We start from the raw sequence: 19,753 nt of genomic DNA, 5'->3' as shown, positions 1-19,753 counted from the left end.
CTCCCACCTAGTCTTCCCACAGCTCAGGCAAACCCTGGGAGGCCCCCTCATTTCTGTGCTGACAACTGCTGGCCTCACCTGCAGATTAAAGCAACTAGGACAAGAGGCTTTACCTTGAATTCTGTTCCATTGTTTCCAAATACTCAGAAGCTGGTGGGATTCGTTTGACGACTGAATATTTTCCAAGCCTCTAAGGTCATTCCAGGCGTAGAACAGTCACTGTATCTGTGACGTCATTCATCATCAGCTCCCACAGCCCCCAACACAACCCCAGGCCTGTGGACATCGGTCATGATCACCTCCCACGGGCCCCAACACAACCCCAGGCCTGACTGAATCTGTGGCATTGGCCATCATTGCCTCCCACAGCCCCCAACACAACCCAGGCCTGGGCAGGTGCTGCCGACCCAGGGTGCGATCCGTGTGTTGACTGGAGGCTGGCAGCGCAGCCTTGGCCTTCTTTCCGATGTTCTTCTATTGGAGAACAGTAGGACTGGTGGAGGTCCACAAGGAGGAAGGAAATGGGATTCATGAGGGAACAGAAGCAGGCCCTACAGGAGGAGGAGGGAGGGATTCCACGTCATGCACAACGTTGTGAAGGGGGCGGCCGCCTCTTGGAGGAACAGAATGACACGGTTCCCCTCCCTTGGCTGTTACGGAATATGAGGGCTGGGAAAGTGTGTGGGAAGTCGGAGGTCCCTTCCTTGTAGCACAGAGGAAATGATACGGACTGTGGAGAAGTCTCCAGAAATGGGCACATCAGAGGCTCTGGGATTGGCTCCACAGCCCCGGGACAGCAGAGTCTGAGGGGTTCTCTCGACAATAACTCTCCCCTTTCCTTCTTACGGCCGCCCCCATCACCGCTTCTCCTCCGGACACTCTGATGCTTGCTTCCCAGAACTGGAAGACTCCACCATTACAGGCCACCAGCAGGTAATTGATCTCCTCTTATATGCTCTCTCTTTTATCCTCTTTCTGACTCATGAGCTCCTTTTGTAGCTCTGGTCCTTTTCCTCTTTCCTCTCTTGTGATTGTTCTGAAGGACCTGGTCTTATCCCACAGTTGAGGTCCTCGGGTCTTCAGTGACGATAAAACCCCTCCCCAACCCTCCTGCCCACTACCTTGGCGTTGCCCTGTTTACCGGCCCCCAGGCTGCAGCTTTGAATCTTGCTGAACAACCCTTCAGGGTCCAGGGAGGGGCTGGGCTGGGGTCAGATGAGCTGGACCCTACCATGCTGGAGGGACTCCCAGTGACATCTGGGTCTGCTCTGGGCACCCCCTGCCCAGATAGGACTTTTCCTGCACTGGCGTCTCTGGACATACACAACTGTTCTCCTTCTCACAGATGTCAGCAAGTTCCTCCTCTGCACCTGCAGAAGCAGCAACAGAAAAGACAAAAGTGGAAGAGGAAGTGTGAGTGTGCGGCGGGCAGAATGATGAGGGAAGCAGACACGTGGCCGTGTTCTTCATGGCTACGCTCACTTTCTTATTGTCCCATCAGGAAAACCAGGAAGAAAACCAGGAAGCCCAGGAAGAAAACCTGGCGGAATGTCCTGAGCCGTTGGGACATTTTTAATATATTTTAGAGACCTCTGAAGGTAAGTGAGGGATGCCCTGAGAACATCCTCCAGGAAACAGACACCCACTCCAGAGCAGCCCCTGAGCCTGCTGGGCTGAGCCCTCCACAGGCTGCTTAGTGAGGGAGACACTGAGGTGCTGGTCGGGCCACCGTGTGCAGGATACCAGGGGCTGTGCACTGTGTTATTTGCTGCAGTGACACTTCAGCTCACCAGCATCTCATTTGGGGGGACCCAGCTCTGTCCGCCCAGCCCCTTGAGGCCAACAGGGAGTATCACTAGTTCATCCTGAGGAGAACTAGGGTTGACCATGAATCGCCCCCAGTTCAGGCCTCCTGGGAAAGGTGTGAGAAGGATGGAGGTACCCCCAGGCTCCTTGTCACACGAGCATGCAGCCCACGCGGCCCAGTATTGCCCAGTATTGAGGCCAGCGGGCACTCAGTAGGTCCTGGCATCGAGCAGGGGACACGGCAGGATCCAAGAAGCACTGAAATGTGCCCAGTCCTAGGGGTCCTTCAGCCTCTGTGGGGGCCTGGGGACCTGGGGTGACCTCATGGCCCCATTTTTCAAGATGAGGTTGGAGGCTTCTGTATGTAGAGAGCACTGGCTTGGGCGTCAGTGGTTCTGTATCTGTGCCAAATGCCAACAAAACAAACCCCTGAAGACATTTCAGGGCCATGCTCACTTGGGAGGGGTTGAGGGCATGATTCAGGGAGCCTCTGTTTTTTAAATCTATTTTCCAATCTTGAAATCAGGCACACATATAAACGTGTGTTTGTGTGTATCTATACACTGTTTTTCACTCTTTCAAATGTATGTCTTCTGTAACCCTATTATTATAGAATATACTAAAGTGAGAAATTTGTCTTACCAAAGCGTAATTTTAAAAATTACAATACAAAGACAGGTCTGGTGGGGATGTTAGAAAGACCAGGTCTTACTAGGCAATAACAATGACGTGCTCCAGGCAGCTGTGCATATTCAATGTGCAGCTCTTCTGTCTGGATGGCACAGAGGATCTGGGTGGCAAGGCAGGGTCACCACCCCCACCCTGTGTCATGAGACCTCCTGCTCCCCTTAGGGCCCAGGGCTCTGCCTGTTGATCCTGGAATCCTCAAAATTCCCCCGTTTCTCTGTGTCTGTTTTACTCTCCAGGGAACCAGCCCCCTGAAGGTGCCTGTGTGAGCGCCCAGGTTCAGTTCTTCCTCCATGACACTTACAGACACTGTCTGTGGACAGATAACCCCTCAGCAGAGAGCAGCACACAGGCCTCAGTGCCTTGGCATCTGAGTAGACCTGACTGTGGGGAGCTCAGGGGCCCAAGGTCACCTTCCAGGGCCCGAGGAGCTCTCTGAGACCTGCACGACCCCAGGGAGCCCCTCCTCCCTCCGCCTCTGTGCCTCCCCAGTGACCCTTGCACCTCTGTCTGTGTTGCAGATTCCACGAACACCAGGAAGGGGCCTGATGTGGGGATGTCAACTTGGCTCAGACTTGATGTGGATCGTGATTGTTTCAGGAACTGTGTTACTCCAAAAACTTTTATAATCTTTGCTTAATTTGTTTTTAAATATTTTCCTGGCTGGGCATGGTGGCTCGTGCCTGTAATCCCAGCACTTTGGGAGGCCGAGGCGGGTGGATCACCTAGGGTCAGGAGTTCGAGGCCAGCCTGGCCAAGGTGAAACCCCGTCTCTACTAAAAACACAAAAATTAGCTGGGCATGCTGGCGGGCGCGTGTAATCCCAGCTACTGGAGAGGCTGAGGCAGGAGAATCACTTGAACCTGGGAGGCGGAGGTTGCAGTGAGCCGACCGAGATCATGCCACTGCACTCCAGGCTGGAGACAAAAAAAAAAAAAAAAATTCTGACTTTAACATCTGTTTTTTAGAGGGCAAAAATTGTTCTTTTGTTGTTTCTATTTTACATTTTTTTCCTGAAGTTATATTCCAATTGTTTTCATTCTTTCTGAAGTTTTGTTCACTCAGTTTTGAGTTTTTGTAATTTTGATAGACGACTTTTGTGCTTTCATTTTCTTAATTACTTTTACCTCATTTTTAAAACAAATCCATAGTACGGTAAGTTACATCAAGATGGAGTATTTTTGTTTTGTAGTGGTTGATATTCTGGATGTATTTTACATATATAAGTGTTAATGGCCTGGTGCAGTGGCTACCGCCTGTGATCTCAGCAGTTTGGAAGACCAAGGTAGGAGGATTGCTTGATCCCAGGAGTTTAAGACCAGCCTGGGCAACATAGTGAGACCTCATCCCTACAAATAAAACTTTTTTTAATTAGCTGGGCATGGTGGCATCTGTCTGTAGTCCCAGCTACTTGGGAGGCTGAGGCAAGAGGATTGCTCAAGCCCAGGAGGTTGAGGCTGCAGTAAGCCATGACTACACTCCAACCTGGTGACAGAGCGAGACCCTGTCTTAAAAAAAAAAAAAAAAAAAAAAGTTTATTAATATCAGTTAGAAATCTAGTTGTTTATTACAGAACTAAACCAGTTGATAGCAGACATGAGCACTGGGAGGGAAATGTTAGGTTTTCACTCCAGGCCTTGAATCCTTAACCAGCAGCTGTGTGTCCTTCAGGGTTCTGTGGTTCCTGGTCCCAGAGAAATCACTCGCTCCAATGTAACGAGTGAAGAGTTCTTTAGGTGATGGCTGCTGGGCCCAGCTTTGCTGTTGTCTTTGCTGTCTCATAAGCCTCGTGTTGCTCACGTTCAGTTGTGTGTGAGTGCACTGACTGTACCATGAGCTTCTCCAAGCACGTGCAAGCAATTTGAGAGGATGTTTTATCGGGTGGGTCAGGTGAGGGGGATAACAGGGCAAGAAGGAAAGTTATTAATTCATGTGAAACTACCAGCCCTTCATCGCCTAACTTGTGATTTACAGACACTGAGCACACTGCAGGTTGAGAAGGTGCTTGGTCCTTTTTGTAGCCTTACCCTGTGCTCTTTAGAGCTGTGAGTGTGCTGCTTTTTCTCACCATTTTGTTTCTTGTAGATTGTTGTCCTTGATACTGGAAAACATTTTGAAGACAAGACTCTAGACTCTGAACAGTGGCCTATGCCACACTAGTTTATTGGAAAATGAGAAACTTACATTACTGACAAGCTTGGAAGATTTTTCTGTCCTGCAGTGGCCTGTGTTTCCCTGGTCTTTACCTTGCCACTCTGCTTTATTCTCTTTTTGTGTGGCAGTCGTTATGATGCCAACTTTTGGGGTTTCTTTGTCCTCCTCTTTTCTTCCTACCTGCCAGCATTCAAATGGCCACTTCTATTAGGTGATGGAATTCAGGAATGTATTTCTGTATATTAATCCTGATACGGTTTCAGTCATCCCTCTGTTTAACATTTAGGGTACAAAGTAGTCACCGGGAGGTGCCACTCAGTATACAGCACTGTGTTTAGAAATTGAGGGAGCCATGAAATATTGAGCCTCTGCTCTCTGAGACCTCAGCCAGGTGCAAAGAAGAGATGCAGAACCGCATTTCAGGTTGTGTTATGTACACCCAGCAGCACCAAAATGTGCCTGGGAATCACAGGGGTCAGAAATTTTGAGGCAGGTATGGCTGAGGCTTTATGAAAAAAGATGGGGTCTGTGCCAGGCCTCAGATGTGGGAGAAGGAGGATGTGTCAGGAAGCAGAAAGAGTGTCACCAAAGTGCTGCTGTGGGGCACGTGGGCCGTGTTTGGGGAACAGCAGTGGCTTTGTGTGTCAGGTTTGCCGCACCTGTGGGAGGCTGCGTTGGTAAATAAGCCGCAAGAAGTAGACTAGGGTCACTCAAATTAAAATTAAAAGTACGTATGGCTTTGAAGGCCAGCTGAGTGATATAAATAGAAACTATAAACAGTATCACATTTATTGAAGACAGCTTTTGCTGCCAAAGGAGTTTTTGAACTTTTTTGGATTGTGTAGTTGGTGGGTAAAGAATTATTGACCTAAATGTATCCGATCTTTGAGTGTTTTAATATGCTAGATTATTGGAGGTGAAATGGCTAAGTCAAAGGCGATGAGTGTTTTTGAGACTCTTAATGTTAATTGCAAAATGAACCTCTAAAAAGGCAGTGCCAGCTTAGACCATGGCTGAGAGCTCTTGTTTTATCTTGTCCTGCTGAGCTGGGTGTTACAACATTGAAACCTTCTGCAGTGTGTTCTTTCTTTCTCTCTCTGTCTCCTCCCTTCATCCCTTTCTTTCTTTTACTTCTCTTAGGATAGGCTCTTCTGTACTTTTCTGATAGAGGTAACCATTTGTCACACCATTTTCCGTAGGGCCTGCTGCCTTCCCATTCATTGGTGACGGCACATTTATCCTCCCCTAAGCTTTTGATAATGTGTCAGGATCTTTCTGTCCTGTCCTCTCAAAGAGGTTAAGTATTTTTTATAATGACTTATAACTGACTGAAGTTATAATAGTTTTCTAATGTCAAATATAAAAATAGGCTGGGTGCGGTGGCTCACGCCTGTAATCCCAGCACTTTGGGAGGCCAAGGCGGGTGGAACGCTTGAGTCCAGGAGTTTTGAGACCAGCCTGGACAACATGGGGAAACCCCATCTCTACAAAACAAAAACAAAACAAAAATTACCCGGCTGTGGTGTTGCAGGCATGTAGCCCCAGTTACTCAGGAGGCTGAGGTGGGAGGATGGCTTGAGCCTGGGAGGTGAAGATTGCAGTGAGCTGAGATCACACCATTGCACTTCAGTCTAGGCAACAGAATGACTCTGTCTCAAAAAAAAAATGTGTACACTTTATTGACTCATGTATGTCTGATTGGTATTTTTGAGTAGAAATTGTTTAGCCACTACTTTAAAGCTTGCTTTATTTTTTTCTGAATTTTATTGACTCATGTATGTCTTAGTCTTTTTTATTACAAATTATTTATTGTTTAATCACTACCTTAGAGCCTGTTTTATTTTTTCTGAATTTTATTGACTCATTTAGGTCTTAGCCCTTTTTATTACAGACTATTTATTGTTTACTCACTACAGCCTGTTTTATTTTTTCTGAATTTTATTAAAGGATGATATTGATGATGAAATGTCTTATGATGAACATTTAGAGGTTTATTTTGAACAACTGGCAATTCCAGGAATGATGGAATAAAACATATGAAGTAGAAGGACTGGAACCTCCATAAAAAATACTTTGTTACCTACAAGTGATCCTAGTCAGGTATGTTACAGTCTTAATGGCTTTTCAGAAATTTGACAGAAAATTACTATTGATCTCATTGGATGTTTACATGAATTTTAAGCCTTTGGTTTTCTTTTAACTCTGTTTTTTACAGGTATGAATTGGTAAGAAATACCTGCTCCTTTCCTCCTTCCTATCTTTCCCTTGCCTACAGAAAATTGAAAAGTAAAACAGTGGACATCTACATATTCTTCATTCAGATTAACAAGTTGCTAGCATTTGCCACCTTTGCATTTTCTTTCTCTTTCTGTAAGTACTTTCTTCTCTGAATCATTTGAAAGTAAGTTGCAGAGAGTATGATGTTTTACCCCAACACTTCAGCATTTATTTCTTGCGAATAATGACGTATTTCTACATAATTACAATTCTACCATCTAACTATAATACAGTAATTTAATGTACAACCCATATTCAGATTTACCTAATTGTCTCCAAAATGTTCTTTATTTTTGGTTTACACCCACAGTTTAATGAAAGATTAACCTTGCCTTTGGTTGTCATGTCCCTCTCTTCTTTTACTTTGGAGTAGTTCTTTCAATACATGAAACATTTTGGAAAATCTAGGCTCTTTGTTTTGTAGAGTGACCCATAATCTGATATATCTGATGGTTTTCTTCTTCTCCTGACTAGAATAGATTGAGCATTTTGGCAAGAATACAGATTACACAGTGTTCTCATGAGTGGATTCAGATTAAACAGAGAATAATGCCTAATCCAGATGAGGCAGTGTTGGGTACTTATTGCCTCACACCGGGGGATGTTTGAGTCTGTCTGTCCCACGATTGATGAAGCTATGTTTTGTAATTTTGGTTGAGGTGGTGTCCACTGGACGTCTCCTTGTGAAGGGAGCTTTCCCCTTTGTTCTTAGTCATCTGTGGGACGAGACATCAAAGCACTGTGAGCGTTTTATTCCCCGGCAACCTTCATGAGCTGGTTTCAGTGTCATTTGCTGAAGCCTCTTGGAAACATTGGTTACACCCGTGGTTCCAATGGTGATTTTTCTCATTCCTTTTACATTGATTACCTGCCTCCTTCAATGAGGTAGATGTTGTCTGCTCCCCATGTTTTCCCCTTCAAAATGTTTAATTTTAATTTAAATGATTAATACGGCTAAGTTATTTCAACAGGCAAATGAAAACAGTAAAGTGTCAGTTTTACCCAGAAAATAACAGCGCTGGTTGCTCATGGCTCACACTCTACTGAAACGACTCAGGAAGAGCCTGAGGAAGGCCACGTTGTTTGTCTACCTGGGACTAGTAAGTATAGAAATAGGATTCCTTTGTTCTTAAAGTCTAGTTTTGACTTTACTTTTAAAATATAATTTCTTTGGTATGATTAAGCTCATGCCTGTAATCCTAGCATTTTGGGAGGCCAGAGAAGGAGAATTGCTTGAGCCCAGGAGTTTGAGACCAGCCGAGGCATCATAGGGAGACCACACACACACACACACACACACACACACACACACACACACACCGGGAGTGGTGGCATGCAACTATGGTCCCAGCTACCTGGGATGCTGATGTTGGAGGATCATTTGGGCCCAGGAGGTGGAGGCTGCAGTGAACTGTGATTGTGCCACTGCACTCCAGCCTGGGTGACAGAGCAAGACCCTGTTTCACAAAAGAAGAAGAAGGAGACCATCTGTTAGTCTTCTTGATTTTTGTAAAATGTGATATGTGATAGTTGATAAGCTTTATGCATATGTCAGTCTGTGGCCATTTAATTTTGAACTAAGGACTTGTTCTATTACAGCACAGTAATCATTTTACTAATTAGTGACTATTTGTCATTGAAAACAATACATTTAGTTTTAATACAGTTGAGTACTCACATATTTCTGGGGAAACTTGGTCAGGACATTTCAACTGAGAATTGTCAGGCACTTTCTCACTGATAAGCGTGCTGCTCGGTGGTGCAGCTCACGTGCAGACGACTCCCTTCATGTAATTTAGTAGGAAAATAACAGAAATACTTGTATATAAAGTAAAGCAAAATTCTGGTTATTGAATCACAGCACCTACTGAAGGAAGTTCTCAAGTTTTGATTGAGTTCTAAAAGTTTTTTGAAGATTGGAATTCTTCATATGTAAGTAAAAACAATTTCTGATGACCCATTTCTAGTCTATCTTCTAAAGAAGTATTTAATCTAGGCCGGGTGCGGTGGATCACACCTGTAATCCCAACACTTTGGGAGGCTGAGGCAGGTGGATCACGAGGTCAATAGATCAAAACCATCCTGGCCAACATGGTGAAACCCCGTCTCTACTAAAAACACAAAAATTAGCTGGGCATGGTGGCACATGTCTGTAGTCCCAGCCGCTTGGGAGGCTGAGGCAAGAGAATCACTTGAACCCGAGAGGTGGAGGTTGCAGTGATCCAAGATTGCACCACGGCACTCCAGTCTGGTGACAGAGCGAGACTCCAACTCAAAACAAAGACAAACAAACAAAGTATTTAATCTGAGCTGGGCATGATGGCTCACTCCTGTAATCTCAGCACTTTTGGAGACCAAGGCATGAGGGTTACTTGAAACCAGGAGTTGGACACTAGCCTAGGCAACAAAAGCAGGACCCCATCTCCACAGAAAACTTAAAAATTAGCTGTGCAGGAGGCTGAGCTGGGAGGATCACTTGAGCTTAGGAGTTGGAGGTTACAGAAAGCTGTGATCATGCCACTGCACTCCAGGCTTGATGACAGACAAAACTAACAAAGTGTTTAATCCATAAGATGACCACATTTATAGGAGCCTCCTGGCAATCTTAGCCTGGAGCCATGAAGGAAGATAGCGTGTGAAGGCAAGTGCAGGCTGGCCTCTGGCCGCTGAGGGTCAGGACAGGATGTGGAGTGAACATCGGCATCAAACTTTATTGCTTGGATTGGAAAAAAAATTCCTATCTGTAGATCAGCCTTAAAATACATCCTTCCATAAAATATTATCTTTCCCATATTTTGAGGCCATGCTATTGGTGCTACCTGAGGGAACAGTATTGTGTCCTTGATTTGATGAGATCAGTAGCTTTCTTATCTTACTGAATGACATCCACAGAACTCAGGAACCCACAGAACTCAGAAACAGAAGCTACATATTAAGTGAATTTGTATCTTACTTGTTATAATATTACTGTGTATAAGAAATAGAGATGGTGGGCCGGGCACGGTTGCTTACACCTGTAATCCCAGCACTTTGGGAGGCTGAGGTGGGTGGATCACGAGGTCAGGAGATCGAAACCATCCTGGATAACATGGTGAAACCCCGTCTCTACTAAAAAAATACAAAAAATTGTATAAAAAAATACAAGAACTACAGGCACCTGTAGTTCAAGCTACTCGGGAGGCTGAGGCAGGAGAATGGCGTGAACCCGGGAGGCGGAGCTTGCAGTGAGCTGAGATCCGGCCGCTGCACTCCAGCCTGGGCGACAGATCAAGACTCTGTCTCAAAAAAAAAAAAAAAAAAAAAAGATGACCAGGTGCTGTGGCTCATGTCTGTAATCTCAGCACTTTGGAAGGCTGAGGCGGGCAGATCACAAGGTCAGGAGTTCAAGACCAGCCTGACCAACATGGTGAAACTCCGTCTCTACTAAAAAAATACAAAAATTAGCAGGACCTGGTGGCATGCACCTGGAATCGCAGCTACTTGGGAGGCTGAGACAGGAGAATTGCTTGAACCTGGGAGGCAGAGGTTGCAATCAGCCAGATGGAACCACTGGACTCCAGCCTGGGTGACAGAGCAAGGCTCTGTCTCAGGAGAAAAAAAAAAAAAGGAAATAGAGGGTTTTCCCCCAACTGACGTCAGCTGGGGGGAGTTTCTGGTGCTTGGTGCTATCAGGTGTTGAAAGTGCTCCCTACCTAAAAAGGAAAAATCTCAAAAATGAAATTATCAAGGGAATTGTAGGTATCAGCTTTATATTTGTATAAGTTATTATAGAGTTGGATTTTAAGAGTTTTGCCTGCTTCAGACTTCTCCCATTGTGTGTTTTTTTTTCTTTTATGTATATCTTACTACCTATTATTTCATAAACATTATTCACCTATTAGAATCTGTCATTGTCCTCTGCTGCATTTCTTCAGTGGTCAGGACCATCTGTGGGTTCCCCACCATCCAGCATTTTCTTCTAAGACTGTTATAGTTTTACTAACTATGCTGTGAGTTTTGCATGTGGGTTACTTTTTTCTCACTCAGACCCACTTTTCCAGTATTTACTAAAAGAATTCTTATTTTTTTGCTTTATTCTGTACATCTCTGTTTTGCACATATTAGATTTAAAATTTTAAATTGTAAAGTATATGTAACATAAACTTTACCAGCTAATCATTTTAAAATGTACAGTTCAGTAATGTTAAGTACATTTTTCAGGGTTGTTCTGTGTTTTGGCTTCTTTGGACCACATTGAAAGAATTGTCCTGGACCACACATAAAATACACTAACACTAATGATAGCTAATGAGCTTCAAAGAAAAAAGCTCTATGCATACATCTCATATTTTGTTTTGACATGAGCTTTGGTGGACACATTTCAACCCTAGCAGTCAGATCTAAGATTCCCAGTTGAAAGGATTTCCCCACTTAGTACTTCGACTTAATCAACCCTGCTGCCTTCTGGCCTCCAAGGTTTCTGGTAAGGAACCTACTGATAGCTGGGCACGGTGGCTCACGCCTGTAATCCCAGGACTTTGGGAGGCTGAGGTGGGCGGATCACCTGAGGTCAGGAGTTCGAGACCAGCCTGGCCAACATGGTGAAACCTCATCTCTACTAAAATACAAAAGTTAGTGGGGCGTCGTGGCAGGTGCCTGTAATCTCAGCTACTTGGGAGGCTGAGGTGGGAGAATTGCTTGAAACCAGGAGGCGGAGGTTGCAGTGAGCCAAGATTGGCCATTGAATTTCAGCCTGGCAACAGAGGGAGACTCTGTCTCAGAAAAGAAAAAAAAAAAAAGAAATCTAGTGATAATCTGACTGAGGAGCCTTTGTATGTGAGAAGTAGCTTCTCCCTTGTTTCATTCAAGATTCTTTGTCTTTTGATACTTTAATTATAATGTGTTGGGTGAGATATTTTGAATTGATCCTATTTTGAGTTTGTTGAGCTTCTTGGTTTTTGTGAAAGTAAGTTTTAATAGAGGCAGGGTCTCATGGCTGGGCGCAGGGGCTCACGCCCATAATCCCAGCACTTTGGGAGGCCGAGGCGGGCGGATCATCTGAGGTCGGGCGGTTGAGACCAGCCTGACCAACATGGAGAAACCCCATCTCTACTAAAAATACAAAATCAGCCAGGCGTGGTGGCGGGTAACTGTAATCCCAGCTACTCGGGAGGCTGAGGCAAGAGAATCGCTTGAACCCGGGAGGTGGAGGCTGCAGTGAGCTGAGACTGTGCCCTCACAACAAGAGTGAAACTCCATCTCAAAAAAAAAAAAAAAAGACGGTCTCACTCAGTCACCCAGGCTGAAAGGGCTCAAGCAGTCCTTCCGCGTGAGCCTCCTGAGTAGCTGAGATTGTATGTGCACACCACCCTACCAGCTTTAACTCTTCACTAGGATTTTTTCATAGAGACAGAGTCTCACTGTGTTTCCCAGGCTGATCTTGAATTCCTGGCCTGTAACAACCCTTCCACCTTGGCCTCCCAGAGCACTGAATGTACAGATGGGAGCCCCCATGCCAAGCCTTGGATATTTATAATGTCTCAATATTTTAAATCAAACTTGGGAAGTTTCTTAGATTTTCATTATTTCTTCAGATGTTCTTTTCTTCCCTCTGTCTGTTCTGTGATTCTTATAAACTGATTTGGTCCACTTGATGCTGTCCCACAGGTCCCTTAAGCTCAGTTGATGTTCCTGCAACCATTTTCCTTCTGTTTCTGACACAGGATTATTTCAATTGTTTTGTCTTCAGATTTGCTAATTCTTTCTCTGCTTGGTCAAATCAATCCCTTCTAGTAATTTTTTTTTTTTTTTTTTTTGATATGGAGTCTCACTCTGTAGCCTGGGCTGGAGTGCAGTGGCGCAATCTCTCTGCAACTTCCTCCTCCCAGGTTCAAGCGAATCTCCTGCCTCAGCTTCCCAAGTCACTGGGACTACAGGTGCCGCCACCACACCTGGCTAATTTTCGTATTTTTAGTAAGACACGAGGTTTCACCGTGTTGCCCAGGCTGGTCTTGATCTCCTGACTTCATGATCTGCCCACCTCGGCTTCCCAAAGTGCTGGGATTACAGGCGTGAGCTACCGTGCCTGGCCCCTTCTAGTAATTTTTTTTTTTAAATTTCAGGTATTTTAATTTTTAATTGCAAAATACTTTTTGATTTCTTTTTATAATTATCTCTTTATTGAGGTTCTTATTTTGCTCACAGGTAATTTTCCTTTAGTATCCATGTCTTTCTTTAGCTCTTTGGGCATCTTTAAGAGTTGTGGTTAAGTTTTTGTCTAATAAGTATGTCTAATATCTGAGTATCCTCAGGTATATTTTATATTCACTCACTTAGTTCCTCTGAATGGGCCATACTTTCCAGTTTCTTTGTGTGCCTTGTGATTTGTTTTTGTTATAAACTGGATATTTCAAACTTAATGTGATAACTCAGGAAGTCAGATTCTCCTTTTACTCCAGGTTTTCTTTGTTTTGAGACGGAGTCTTGCTCTCTCACCAAAGCTGGAATGCAGTGGTGCAATCTTGGCAAGAATTCAGGATTGATTCTCTGGAGCCAAAGGAATTGTTGATAAATTCTGTGGAGGAAATGAGGGTTACTGGAGGGAGTGTTTATTAGAACTGTTTCACTAAGAGTCTGATTTTGACATACAGATGTAAGAAGTCACACTTAATTTTTTTTTTTTTGGACTTAACTTTGGAAGTGAAATGTTATCTTGTTCAGTGTAGTGAATTTTTTTTAAAATAAAAATACTTAGGAGAGGTGGATCTTCCTTTCTGGATTATTCAGGACTTTTGAGAGTATGACTGAAGTTGAAGAGTAACTGACTTATTTATTAAACAGAGGAACAAGACTGAATCATGGAAAAATGATCTGTTATTCAGAAGTTTTATTTTGGTATAAGTTACAAAGTTTTATTTGCATTCACATTACTGGATCTAGGGAAGACTAATAAAAAGCTGAGTGTATTTCCTGAGTTGAAATTGTAGGTGTGTCTTGTGACAGTTTGTAAGAAAGACAAGTGGAGTCTCCTCTGCTTCAGCAAAGCTGCTTGAACACGAACCTTCCTGAAACTTTCATGCACGTTGTGGGAGCGTCCCTGATCGTCACACGGATTTTCAAGGATGTGTCTCTTCTGTAAAATAAAGTGCTGTTATGCTGTAAGTTTCAGGAGGCAGGAGTTTTTCTCTTTTGCTTATTAATATGTCACTGGTGGTTAAACAGTATGTAACACAGAGTAGGTGTTCAGTAATAATGAAAAAATAAAATGTCATTTCTGTGTTGTTTTAATTTGGATTTATTAGTGAGGGCAACATATTTGACTATTAGTTCTGATGATTAAAAGCTAGTGAGCATTAAGGAAAGAAAAGGTTCTGCGTGGACTCTGAAGGTCGTCTCTATCAATTTGAGGTTGAATGGGAAGAATAGTTTTGTTGACGTCCTTTAGCTGTGTTATGTGTTATGAGTACTTTTTTTTTTTTTTACTCAGGCAAAAGAAAATGTGTGTGTGTTAAATACAGTCAGCCTCCTTTATCTGTGGGTCCTGCATTCTCACTTTCTGCCAACTTCAGATCAAAAATACTCCAGAAAAAAAGGATGGTTGCATCTGTACTGAACATGTACAAGCTTTTTTTCTTGCCATTATTCTTTATGCAATAAAGTATAACAACCATTTATGTAGCATTTCCATTGTATTGGGTATTGTGAGTAATCTAGAGGTCATTTGAAGGATATTGGAGGGTGCGTCCAGGCTGAAGGCAAGTACTATGGCATTTTATGTCAGGGACACCTACAGATTTTTGTGTCCAGCCATGGATCCTGTACAGTTTAACATTTCCACACGCTGAGGGTGTGATGGGTCTGGGTTGGGTTGGTCCACCATGTTTGAGGAAGTGTGCCCATCATGATTGTAGACCCTTGCTGTAAACTTTGGATATGTCTATTTTGATATTTAAAACATTTTCAGATTAAGTCTGAAAATGCCAATATATTAATATTTTAAAATGGAATTGAGAAGTCATTATTACAATAATAGAATTCATTATTAGAACTTTCTAATAGTAGAAAGGAAGTCTATTTATTTTATAAAATTGTCAGTTCATCTTAAGATCTAATAGTCTTTTGCAATTAACAGCAACTTAATTCAGACTACCTCAAAAGAAGAATTTAACATTGATTTTTGTAGAAAAAAAGCAATTTTAAAGTAGCCTGGGAAAACTTAGGTAAGTTTTCCTTAATCCTGACTCTTAATTTGTGGCTAGAAGTGGCAATGATATGAACATAAGTTGTGCTATTTATTAATTTATTGCTTTTCATAAATCAGCCCCTTTTATGTAATTAGGTAAAAAGAGAAAAATACATTCTTGATTTTGGTGACTAGAGTTGTGGACGCCGGAAAGCTCTGCCACTAAGATTGATGAACCAGACGCATGTCACTGGCCAGTCACAGATTCTTAATGCCGTAAGTATGAACATACAGTTAAAAAAAAAAATCTGTTGATAGAATACATTGTCTTATGAAATGAAAAGATTTGGTTAAGGAGTTTTTGAACAAATTTCACATTACACTACTGGCTTTACTAAATCTGAGTCTTGTATTTCTGAACAGGGCACCATGGCCTGGCACTGTCACGTTTTCCAGGGAACCTGCCCGAGCTCCTGCAGAAGCTGCTCCTCGGGCCGATGGAGTCCCTTAGCTGGTAGGCCCTTCTTTAGTCACCACAGGATGCCTGCTGTTCATGAACAGGAAGGAGAGGATGGGCTTTGAATAAAACACAGGTAACTAAGTTTCCCAACTGCTTTTCTTTGATTAAGATTTCAGTCTTGGCTGGGCATGGTGGCTCACGCCTGTAATCTCAGTATTTTGGGAGGCCGAAGTGGGCAGATCACGAAGTCAGGAGATTGAGACCATCCCTGGCCAACATGGAGAAACCCTGTCTCTACTGAAAAAATACAAAATTAGCCGGGCGTGGTGGCGCATGCCTGTAACCCAGCTACTCGGGAGGCTGAGGTAGGAGAATCACTTGAACCCAAGAGGTGGAGGTTGCGGTGAGTGGAGATCACGCCATTGCAATCCAGCCTGAGCAACAAGAGCAAAACTCCTTCTCAAAAAAAAAAAAAAAAAAAAACTCCTTCGAGTTGCACATGGCTTGTCCGCTTGTCCCTGCTTGGCTACAGACTGTGTGCTCAGTCTGCTCCTAGGACCTTTACGCAAGTGTCTGGCCTGCATCAGTGTGAATGCTTGTTCTTGGAATGCTTGCCCACAGCTCCCCTGGGTTGACTTCTTTTGGGAAGCTCTCGAGTAGCTGGGATTACAGGCATGCACCACCATGCCCGGCTAATTTTCTGTATTTTTAGTAGAGACGGAGTTTCTCCATGATTTTCATTTTTTAAATGCTTGAGATTTGTTTTGTGGGCTAAAATGTGGTCTATCCTGGAGAATGTTTTGTGAGCTGATGAGAAGAACGCAGGTTCTGAAGTTGGTGGGTGAAATGTTCTGTAATTACCTGTCAGGTCCCTCTGACTTCTATTTTGGTGTGTAAGTCTGGTCTTCGTTGCTTTTCTGCCTACAGGGTGTGTCTGTTGCTAAAAGTGGGTGTTGGAGTCCCCAGCTATTGTTGCCTGTCTCTGTTTTTTGATGACTCTTACTTTAATAACTGGGGCTCCTGCCTCAGCTGTGTTTACATTGACAACTGTTCCACCCTCTTGCTGAATTGATCCCTTTATCATTTTATAATGACCTTTATTTTCTATTTTTGTGCTTTGTAGACTTAAAGCCCATTTTGTGTGACAAGCATAGCAGTGGTGATTCCTTTCCTTTCTGATCTTCACCGAACCTCGCTTCTTCACACTCACCGAAATGTCTACTTAGAGCCACGGCACCTCTTTGAATTTTCACATCTACCGTATGGTGATGGTAGATTTCCTTTTCATCTGTACTCTGAAGGAATCCGAAACAGGCATTTTTACAAGTCTAGGAAGGAAACAAAAATCTATGTGTCAAAAGAATGAACATAGAAAATAACATGTCCTGGTTAACAAAAGTTCTCGTTGTAAAGTGTTATCCACAAGATATGGAATTTTATGTGCCATAAATGAAGTTGTCTTTATTTGTCTAAAACTACTTGTAAAAATTACATGTTACTTTAATAAAGGTATTTTTGAGAATTCGGTGACTTCTTATTTTCTAGACCTCTTTAATTTCATATTAAATTCCAGCATATTTTGTTTTTGTATTTGGCTTTCACATCATAAATTAGTTTATAATTAAACATTTTGAATGGAGCTAATGGATTGTGTGGTTGTCTAAATGTTAAGAGTCTGAAGACCTCAAGTGGGCAGGAGCTGGACAGGGGGAGGATCACGGTGCAGGCAGGACCAGGGTGCAGTGTGGCTGGGCTCCAGTAGGAGCGGGGTGCTGGTGGGGCAGGGGTGGGGGTAGGTGTGGGGGGCGTCAGAGCACGGTGCTCCTAGGAGTGGGGTGCTGGTGGGGTGGGGCACAGTAGGAGCAGGGTGTGGGTAGGAGCAGGGTGTGGATAATACTGAGGTGCTGGCACGGCAGGGCGTGGGTAGGAGCAGAGGGCGTGTAAGATTGGGCTTCTGGCGAGGCGCGCGTGGGTAGGATGGGGTGCTGCAGGACGGGTAGCAGTTGGGTGTTGGCGGGGCGTGGTTAGGACCGGGACACGGGTGGGTGGAGAGTGACGGCAGGGCAGGGCGTTGGTAGGAGCGGGGTGCTGGTAGGAGTGGGGTGCCGGTAGGAGTAGGGTACAGGACGCGGTTAGGAGCAGGGTGCTGGCGGCGCAGGGCACGGGTAGAAGCGAGGTGGGGACGGAGCAGGATGCTGATGGGGCGGGGCGGGGTGCTGGTGGGGAGAAGCGCGGGTAGGATGGGGTGCTGCAGGATGGGTAGCAGTTGGGTGTTGGCGGGGTGGGGTACGGGTAGGATGTGGTGCTGCCGGGCAGGGCAGCAGGTAGGAGAAAGGTCCAGGTAGGTGCCAGGTGCTGCAGGGTCAGACCCAGGTAGAAGCGGGGTGCAGTAGGAGAAGGGTGGCAGCTGGGCCAGGCCCAGGAAGGGGCAAAGTGTGGGTAGGAGCAGGGTGCTGGCGGGGCAGGGCACAGTTAGGACGATGGCACAGGTGGGTAGAGGGTGATGGCAGGGCATTGGTAGGAGCCGGGTACAGTAGGAGTAGGGTGCTGGGGGCGCAGGGCACGGGTAGAAGGGGGGTGCGAGTGGAGCAGGATGCTGATGGGGTGGGGTGCTGGCGGGGAGAAGCATGGATAGGTGCAAGGTGAAGGTAGGATCGGGGTGCTGGAGAGTGGGACAGGGTGTGGGAGGGGCAGGGTGATTGTGGGGTGGGGCCACAGGTATGATGTGCTGAGAGCCCGATGTGGGTGGAGCAGCGTGTGGGTAGGAGCAGGGTGCTGGTGGGGCGGGACACCCAGGTTAGGACCCAGGTGCGGGTAGGTGGAGGGCAGGTGGAGGGCGATGGCAGGGCAGGGCGTTGGTAGGAGCAGGGTGCCAGTAGCATGTCCAGAATTGGTGGGTTCTTGGTCTCGCTGACTTCCAGAATGAAGCTGCAGACCCTCACGGTGAGTGTTACAATTCTTAAACATGGTGTGTCAGGAGTTTGTCCTTCAGATGTTCAGATGTATCTGGAGTTTCTTCCTTCTGGTGGGTTCCTGCTGTGGACCCTGGAGGTGAGTGCTACAGCTCTTAAAGGCTGCACATCTGGACTTGTTCCTTCCTTCCAGTGGGTTAGGGGTCTTGCTGGCCTCAGGAGTGAAGCTGCAGACCTTCGAGGTGTTACAGCTCATAAAGGTGGTGCAGGCCCAGAGAGTAAGCAGCAACAAGATTTATTGCAAACAGCAAAAGAACAAAGCAACCAGGCGGTGGGAAAGGGACCCCAACGAGTTGCAGCTTTTGGGGCGGGCAGCCTGCTTTTATTCTTATCTGACCCCACCCACATACTGCTGATTGGTCCGTTTTACAGAGAGCTGATTGGTCCGTCTTGACAGAGAGCTGATTGGTCCGTTTTACAGAGCTCTGATTGGTCCGTCTTGACAGAGTGCTGATTGGTCCTTTTACAGAGATCTGATTGGTCCGTCTTGACAGAGTGCTGATTGGTGCGTTCACAAACCTTTAGCTGGACAGAAAAGTTCTCCGGGTCCCCACCTGACCCAGAAGCCGAGCCGGCTCCACCTCTTAATAGCAGTCGGCCCGGACTTTGCGCCACCCAGCCCGGGGACTCCGGCGGCCCAGAGGTAGCTCCTCCCTCCATCAAGCCCAGCAGGCCACAGCGAGGGCCCGGCCCACAGACCCCGCGCCCACCGGAACCCGCCCCGGCCCGTGAGCCCCACGCGCAGCCTGGCCTCCCGCCCGCGCCTCTCCCTCCACACTTCCCCGCGAGCAGAGGGAGCCGGCTCTGGCCCTGGCCAGCCCCAGAGAGGGGCCCTCGCAGCGCAGCTGCGGGTTAAAGGGCTCCTGGAGCGCGGCTAGAGCAGACGCCGAGGCGGAGGAGGTGCCGAGAGTGAGCGAGGGCTGCTAGCACGTTGTCACCTCTCGGTAGGAACAGGGTGCAGGAGGCGGGTTGGTTCGGAACCTGATGCTGGAAAGGCCACCAGTAGTCTGGGTCCCAGCACCTCTGCAGGCGCAGCCGCTCGTTTCACCTGGTGCGCCATCTTGCAGTTCTTGAATTTGCTCCTTTTGGCTGCACAGAGAGGGCAAGGAAGCCGCGCACGAATGCAAGGTCGGAATGACGGGGGTGCGACCAAGGGGACTGGGAGAACCGCCCTTCCTCCCCAGGTTCCCCAGGCAGAGCCCACCACCCCCCACCCCCACGGTTTTTCAGAGGCCC

General features: G+C 45.8%; 1 long non-coding RNA gene across 14 annotated transcripts; it reads left to right on the top strand.

The window, feature by feature from the left end:
* The first annotated feature begins 6 nt into the window (after positions 1 to 6).
* LOC101019187 lies at positions 7 to 17,067 on the top strand. Of its 14 annotated transcripts, none has more exons than XR_004181519.1 (12): positions 7 to 933; positions 1,346 to 1,413; positions 1,502 to 1,598; positions 3,015 to 3,648; positions 6,595 to 6,747; positions 6,863 to 7,017; positions 7,896 to 8,024; positions 8,786 to 8,856; positions 13,906 to 14,060; positions 15,242 to 15,361; positions 15,509 to 15,678; positions 16,669 to 17,067. It is a non-coding gene; the product is annotated as an uncharacterized LOC101019187 (long non-coding RNA). The 14 variants fall into 14 exon arrangements; XR_004181520.1 differs by having other exon boundaries at positions 15,224 to 15,361; XR_004181511.1 differs by having other exon boundaries at positions 15,035 to 15,361.
* The last annotated feature ends 2,686 nt before the right edge of the window (positions 17,068 to 19,753 follow it).

This window comes from Papio anubis, unplaced genomic scaffold (assembly GCF_008728515.1).
Source record: "Papio anubis isolate 15944 unplaced genomic scaffold, Panubis1.0 scaffold301, whole genome shotgun sequence".
NCBI classification, from domain to species: domain Eukaryota; kingdom Metazoa; phylum Chordata; class Mammalia; order Primates; family Cercopithecidae; genus Papio; species Papio anubis.
The sequence above is the reverse complement of the archived record's forward strand: the minus strand, read 5'-3'. Positions and strand labels throughout refer to the sequence as shown.